The following is a 7657-nucleotide window of genomic DNA, read 5'->3' as shown; positions in this document are numbered from 1 at the left end:
CTGCCAATGTGCAATGAGGTAATTCCCTTGGCGCGCGGTTGATTGATACATCCTGGCCGCAGCTCTATATGGAGGCCCACTTGGACTGGTGGGGATGCACGGGTTTCCACAGATAGAGACGTCCAAATGTGAGCGGGACCCAGCATGGGCTTCATACCTCAGTCCATACACCGCATACCTGCGGGCCAAGGCGTGCTGCATGCTCTTAAGTTTCAGACTCCCTACAGTCACTTTTGATGTTTCCAAAACCAGCTTGTGAAGGGTTGATGTGTGCATGTGTCTGTGTATGTGTAGTCAGGGTATGATTATGGATGTCCACTCCATCTTCTGCGATGGTTGTGTAACATATCAGGGGCAAGGGGAAAGCAAGGCCAAACTCTGTGATTGAAAGAGTAAGTGTCTCACAGATGGAGTCAGGGAAGCATGCTGAGATGAGCTCAATGGGGCCCCATCCTTTGTGATGAGTTGGTTCTACTTTCCTTTCATCTTTATCAATGATTAGACACTGTATTAATGTGTTTTTGTATTGGTATGCTTCTCTGAACTGCTCAGCCTCCATTGTAAGCTAATACCTTGTAAGAAATATCTAAATTGGCACAAATTCAATATTGTTTCACTGTACATTAAAACTGGTTAATACAATCTCACATTATTCACATCCATACTGACAGGATCAAGATGAATTTGTCATTTTTTTCCTACAACATTACTTGAAAGCGAATGCTTACTTACAGGGTAACTATAAAGATTTTTAAAGCCCATGTGTTGGCCAGACATTGATTATTAACTTTTAAGCTTACATTATTCTTCCCAATCGAAACAGTTTGTGCACATATGACGACATTTTGTTACATTTTCGTTCGTTTTGGTCTTTCGGCTGTTTTTTTTTCGGGTGTTCGTGCACCCCAAAAAATGTCTTGAGGCAAATCGAAGTTCAGTAGCCGTATTCTAAACCCCTTCGTCAGTGATTGGTCAACATTACTACACCTAGTAGGAGTAGGAACTATGGACGGGATCCTTCAAATAAGTGTTTGTTGTCATTCAACAAGAGACGACTAGTTTTCAAATTGACCTGTAAAAAGACCTCCTCTGTAACAACGGCAAAATGAATTACAGATTTATCTTTGATTCATTCTGACTATTTTGCAGAAGTGTATACTGGCTGTGTTGTTGCTACGGCGTCTCAAGAGGGACAATTAAAGGTATTTAAGGGAGTATGCGAGCACAGACGTTCACTTCGCTTATGCGGGTTCTGCTACGAGCAAAGCCTTTACAGTTGTGTCCAGTGATGTGCAGTCAGGGTAGACAGGTGTTAGTTACCCTGTAACAATCTCATTTAAAAAAAAACTGTTATAAAAGGCCAAATAATGATTCCCTGTGATTCTGGTGGTTTTTGTGCTCAAAATCTCTGATTCTCATCAAAGGTGAGTAATTCATTACTTCCTTTCCAACCTTTCAAATCATTGACGCCGCCGCCGTTCCTGATACCAGTCACTGTCAACAGGTGCTTTGCCTAGCTTGAAGTACAGTTGAAGTCAGAAGTTTATATACACTGAGGTTGGAGTCATTAAAACTTGTTTTTCAACCACTCCACACATTTCTTGTTAACAAACAAAAGTTTTGACAAGTCGGTTAGGACATCTACTTTGTGCATGACACAAGTAATTTTTCCAACAATTGTTTACAGACAGATTATTTCACTTATCATTCACTGTATCACAATTCAAATGGGTCAGAAGTTTACATACACTAAGTTGACAGTGCCTTTAAACAGCTTCGAAAATTCCAGAAAAAGATGTCATGGCTTTAGAAGCTTCTGATAGGCTAAGTGACATAATTTGAGTCAATTGGAGGTGTACCTGTGGATGTATTTCAAGGCATACCTTCAAACTCAGTGCCTCTTTGCTTGACATCATGGGAAAATCAAAAGAAATCATCCAAGACTTCAGAAGAAAAATTGTAGACCTCCACAAGTCTGGTTCATCCTTGGGAGCAATTTCCAAACGCCTGAAGGTACCACGTTCATCTGTACAAACAATAGTACGCAAGTATAAACACCATGGGACCACGCATCCGTCATACCGCTCAGGAAGGAGACGCGTTCTGTCTCCTAGAGATGAACGCACTTTGGTGGGAAAAGTGCAAATCAATCCCAAAACAACAGCAAAGGACCTTGTGAAGATGCTGGAGGAAACAGGTACAAAAGTATCTATATCCACAGTAAAATGAGTCCTAAATCGACACAACCTGAAAGGCCAGGAAGCAAGGAAGAAGCCACTGCTCCAAAACTGCCATAAAAAAGTAAGACTACGGTTTGCAACTGCACATGGGGACAAAGATCGTACTTTTGGAGAAATGCCCTCTGGTCTGATGAAACAAAAATAGAACTGTTTGGCCATAATGACCATCGTTATGTTTGGAGGAAAAAGGGGGAGGTTTGCAAGCCGAAGAACACCATCCCAAGCGTGAAGAACGGGGTGGCAGCATCATGTTGTGGGGGTGCTTTGCTGCAGGAGGGCCTGGTGCACTTCACAAAATAGATGGCATAATGAGGGAGGAAAGTTATGTCGATATATTGAAGCGACATCTCAAGACCTCAGTCAGGAAGTTAAAGCTTGGTCGCAAAAATGGTCTTCCGAATGGACAATGACCCCAAGCATACTTCCAACGTTGGGGCGGCAGCGTAGCCTAGTGGTTAGAGCATTGGACTAGTAACCGGAAGGTTGCAAGTTCAAACCCCCGAGCTGACAAGGTACAAATCTGTCGTTCTGCCCCTGAACAGGCAGTTAACCCATTGTTCCCAGGCTGTCATTGAAAATAAGAATATGTTCTTAACTGACTTGCCTGGTTAAATAAAGGTAAAATAAAAAATAAAAAAAATAAAAAAATACTTCCAACGTTGTGGCAAAATGGCTTAAGGACAACAAAGTCAAGGTATTGGAGTGGTCATCACAAAGCCCTGACCTCAATCCTATAGAAAATTTGTGGGCAGAACTGAAAAAGTATGTGTGAGCAAGGAGGCTTACATCCTGACTCAGTTACACAGCTCTGTCAGGAGGAATGGGCCAACATTCACCCAACTTATTGTGGGAAGTTTGTGGAAGGCCACCCGAAACGTTTGACCCAAGTTAAACATTTTAAAGGCAATGCTAACATATACTGATTGAGTGTATGTAAACTTCTGACCCACTGGGAATGTGGTGAAATAAATAAAAGCTGAAATAAATAATTCTCTCAACTATTTTTCTGACATTTCACATTCTTAAAATAAAGTGGTGATCCTAACTGACCTAAGACAGGGAGATATTTCTAGAATTAAATGTCACGAATTGTGGAAAAACTGAGTTAAATGTATTTGGCTAAGGTGTATGTAAACTTCCGACTTTAACTGTAGCTTCATTTGTTACATTGAGCCGATTTCATATTTTGCACATGCAAAATATTGTGGATATTGCTTTGGGTAAACTGTGCACATTTGGCCGCGTCTACTTAATTTGGCACTCGCATCCCTTGAACTGAATAAAGCTAGCTAGCTAGCTAAAACAACCTGACAAATGGACACAATTGCGGCAACAAAAAAAAACTCCAACACCTGAAACACCAAACTAATAGGCGGCGGAGAGTACAAAATAAAAGTGCAGGATCGTGACGGATTCGGAAAAGCTTTGTCTAACTTAAGGAGGGTGAAGATGCCTCCCTCCCAGGGTTTCGCCGTAGGGACATATACAGTATAAGCGTGTCACAGTCTGACACAACATCAATAAGCTGTCATGTTAAAGCTGAAATAATTTCCAAGTTCCAATATACAAGCTGAAGTATTGAGTAGGCCCTGGGCTTCTGTGATCAATGAGTCATCCTGAGAGACACCTCCACGAATGGGCCCTGATTTCCTGAATCTAGACAAATCTGCTGTTGTTTTACAGTATACTGCAGTTCTGACTTTGTAGTATCCCTTATAAGCAAATCCCCTTTAATTTATGCAATTGTTATGGTGCAGTGCTGATGCAATAGTTTGGCAAATACTAATACATTTCAAACGTGCCTGAATGAAATATTTGGCACTGTCAGGAAGAATGAAGAATAGTGACTAATACCAATTACACCCTGCCTTCATTGGTGTGTCATCAACAGGATAATTTAAGAGCATTTTGGCCGTTTTACATAATCTCTTATGTGTCCAAGGAAGCTTAAATTACAAGTGCTTTCCCAAGTAAGGGGTGAAATTGGTTGGTGCATGCGTGCAAGTGTGCGAGTGTATATATTGGTAACAAGGGAGCAAGTGGACAGGGAGTATGGCCAGGCAGTCCTTTCACTGCTGCCCCGGCTAGTGAGACAGAGCACGAGGAGTGGGAAATTGAGGTGCATTGATCTGTCATATGCCGTTTCTCACCGAGCTCGTAAAATCATTAACCCTGCTGACATGGACACAGGAAGCAACAACAGAGTATCTTTCAGAGGTTAATTAAAAAATAAAACCACGAGGGGGTAGAGCGGGGACGTCGCACACCAGGGACGAGCACACAGACTTCCAAATGAGCGCCAGCATTGGCCCATGCATAGAGTTGCGTGCCTGTGGTTAGCATAGCACTACTCTTACCAAGAGGAGGATGCAACATAGGAGAGATGGAGGTGTCTACCAGATATCTTCATCCTCTGGTCAATTTAGGATGTTAACTAAGCCATAATACCAAAATGTTAATCCTGTTAATGTCTTCTTCCGCAAATGTGGAAGAAAAGTTCATTGAGTTATTCATACAAAGGTGATTTTCTGCTACTTTTAGGCTTAAAAATTTATTATCAACTATAGAAGATGAAGATATAGGATTTACAGCACATATGTCTGTCATTTTATACCTAACCAATGCTTTGGATGTGGTTTATATTACACTATGACATAAACTCAGGAGAGTTTTTTTACGCAGTCAAAACGTCAATGTCAGTCTTTACGATTTAGATTCATGAGCCATCATCTGAATGATATCTAAAAGTGATCAAGCAATAAGAACAATGTCATTTTCTCTGTGATGTAAAGGGATGAATCAAAGCGAATGGAACCTCCTGTAACCTTATCATTGGAGCTCTTTGCCATACCTCTTTGACGCATACATTTTTTTATACATCCGTTATTGAAAATGCTGATTACGTCCTCTGAAAGACATTTAAAACCCCAACGTTTCTTAATAAGCAGTAATGTGTGCGACCGAGACATCATTTACGAAGGCACAGATTCGATTGCTTCAACTCACTAGCGTGAGTCATTTTATTAGTTTGCTACTGTTTGTACGGTGTAAACAGGTTACATGTTTGCAGTACTCTGAAAATGTGACATGGCTCTCCTTTATTGTTCTCTATTGAGTAGCTTTATTACTTTCTCTGGTCCTGCGTTACAGGGGAAATTATGCTCCCCTGTCAGCTTTCTGCAGTGCTGCACAGCCCTCAACTAGCAGGCCTCACTGTAATTACCACTAGTCTGCTGACTCAGGCCACCCACACAGATACTCACACGAACGTGCATGCTCTTCCTCACACACAAACATACATCACACACATATGCACCTGCAAACCCATACACACACACATATAGAGTAGGGTCCAAAATGATTGAAACCCTTGATAAAGAAGAGCAAAAATTACTGTATAAAATAAATAATTTAAATAATGAGCTATATGTGACCGACCAGCTCAATTCGGTCTTATATAGCAAAATATGAAATTGTGTTTTTTACATTGGATAAAAGTACAGACTCAGACCTAGAAAATGGTATATCATACACTGCATTTAACTTGTAACCCCACTTTTGAGAATTTTGCCCTTGAATGTTTTGATACACCTACTGGAGAGCTCTTCTTCGTCTACACCCATTCAGCATTGTTCACACCCTCGTAAGCCTTACCCCACCAATTTCTTTAAGGATTCACGTGAGGCCATGTGGTAAACACACGCTATACCAAATAAAATCTACGTTTATTTGTCACATGCACTGGATACAGAAGGTGTAAACAGTACAGTGAAGTGGTTACAATCTCAAAAACAGAAAGTGTTCAGATAAAAATATTTTGTAAATGTTTTATCATTATTAGATGATGCTTACCCAACACTCTTGTCTAAATTGATGGGTCGTGTGAAGGAAATGCAGTAACCACCCTCCAGTCACATCTAGCTAAGAGGATAGGTCACTACTGTCTGGACATGTACACATATTCATGAAATACAATAGATGGCAGCCATCACCCCCAGACACACCTGACTAATTTGAAGGGTCATGTAATAATCCGGGTGAAGTGGACTCTTATGTAGATATGTAGCTAGCTAGCTAGCTAAACAATGAACCGGAATAATCCCAACTCATACTACTACCAATAGAAACACTTATAACTATCAATGCAAATGTTTTTCTGATTCTAATAATATTACTACACAGATCATAAACACAAAGTTAGCTAGTGAGCCAGCAAGCTAACGTTCGCTAGCTAACTGACAGTAAGCTTTAACTTGCAATAAAAATGACTTTCTGTCAAAATGTTTAATTAGACTAAGATTCTAACTTGTAGCTAGACTCTTACCCGTATACATGGATGAACACTTCACGGCAGACTGGAATCATTTAACTATGTTTTGTTTATATCTACATCTTGTTTGGCCAGCGTTGTGTCAAGTCACTCCGGTTCACACTGACCGGGGAATGTGCAGGTTTCACTTTTTCCAACTGATCTGTCGATAGCGCCTGCTAAATTCAGGGCATCAATGTTGTTAAAAAAGTAGCAAAACTGTTGTAGTTCTCGATGGCTAATGTTATATCTTTCAAAAACGGCATGGTAAAAAAGACTGGCAACACATACTGAACAGTTCACGTTACAGACAGAAACAAAGTACATGGCAGACCAACCCAAACTCATCTCCTGGCATGTCCAGCCCACCCATTATCTCAGCCAATCATGGCTAGCGGGAAGGTTCCTGGCTTTTTCCGTGGCTAAACCAACTAGGCTCGTAATTAACTATTTTATTAGTATTTATGGATGGAATACAAGTTTGTTATTAAGGCACATAAAAGTTCACATGCTCCAGGAGGCATTTTTGCCCCACCCCGAAAAAAACAACTTTTGACAAATACAGCTCCTGTGAGTTGTGCGACATATGCCTAGTTTCCTGAAATTAGTCACATATTGTATGTTAAAAAAAGAATGGGGGTCAAACATAATTTTATACTAATACAATTGCTCAGAGAAAGATTTTGTTAAGCAAGTAATATTGTTTTTCTCCCTAAAAGGTAAGGGTCAAAATGATTGACACCCCTGTTTTCAATACCTTTCAATACCTCGCCTTGCGAGGATAACGGCACTGAGTGTAACGGCTGTCGTGGGAAGAAGGTGAGGACCAAAGTGCAGCGTGGTAAGTGTTCATCTTATTTAATGAAAAAACTGAACACTGAATAACAAACATCAAAGAAACAACCGAAACAGTTCTGTCTGGTGCAGACACACAAAGACTGAAAATAACCACCCACAAAACACAATGGAAAACTGGCTACCTAAATATGGTTCTCAATCAGGGACAACGATTGACAGCTGCCTCTGATTGAGAACCATATCAGGCCAAACATGGAAATATAAAATCATAGGCAAACTAACATAGACAACCCACCCAACTCACGCCCTG

Source organism: Oncorhynchus kisutch, linkage group LG15 (genome assembly GCF_002021735.2).
Source record: "Oncorhynchus kisutch isolate 150728-3 linkage group LG15, Okis_V2, whole genome shotgun sequence".
Taxonomy (NCBI): Eukaryota; Metazoa; Chordata; class Actinopteri; order Salmoniformes; family Salmonidae; genus Oncorhynchus; species Oncorhynchus kisutch.
Note: the sequence above shows the minus strand (reverse complement) of the source record.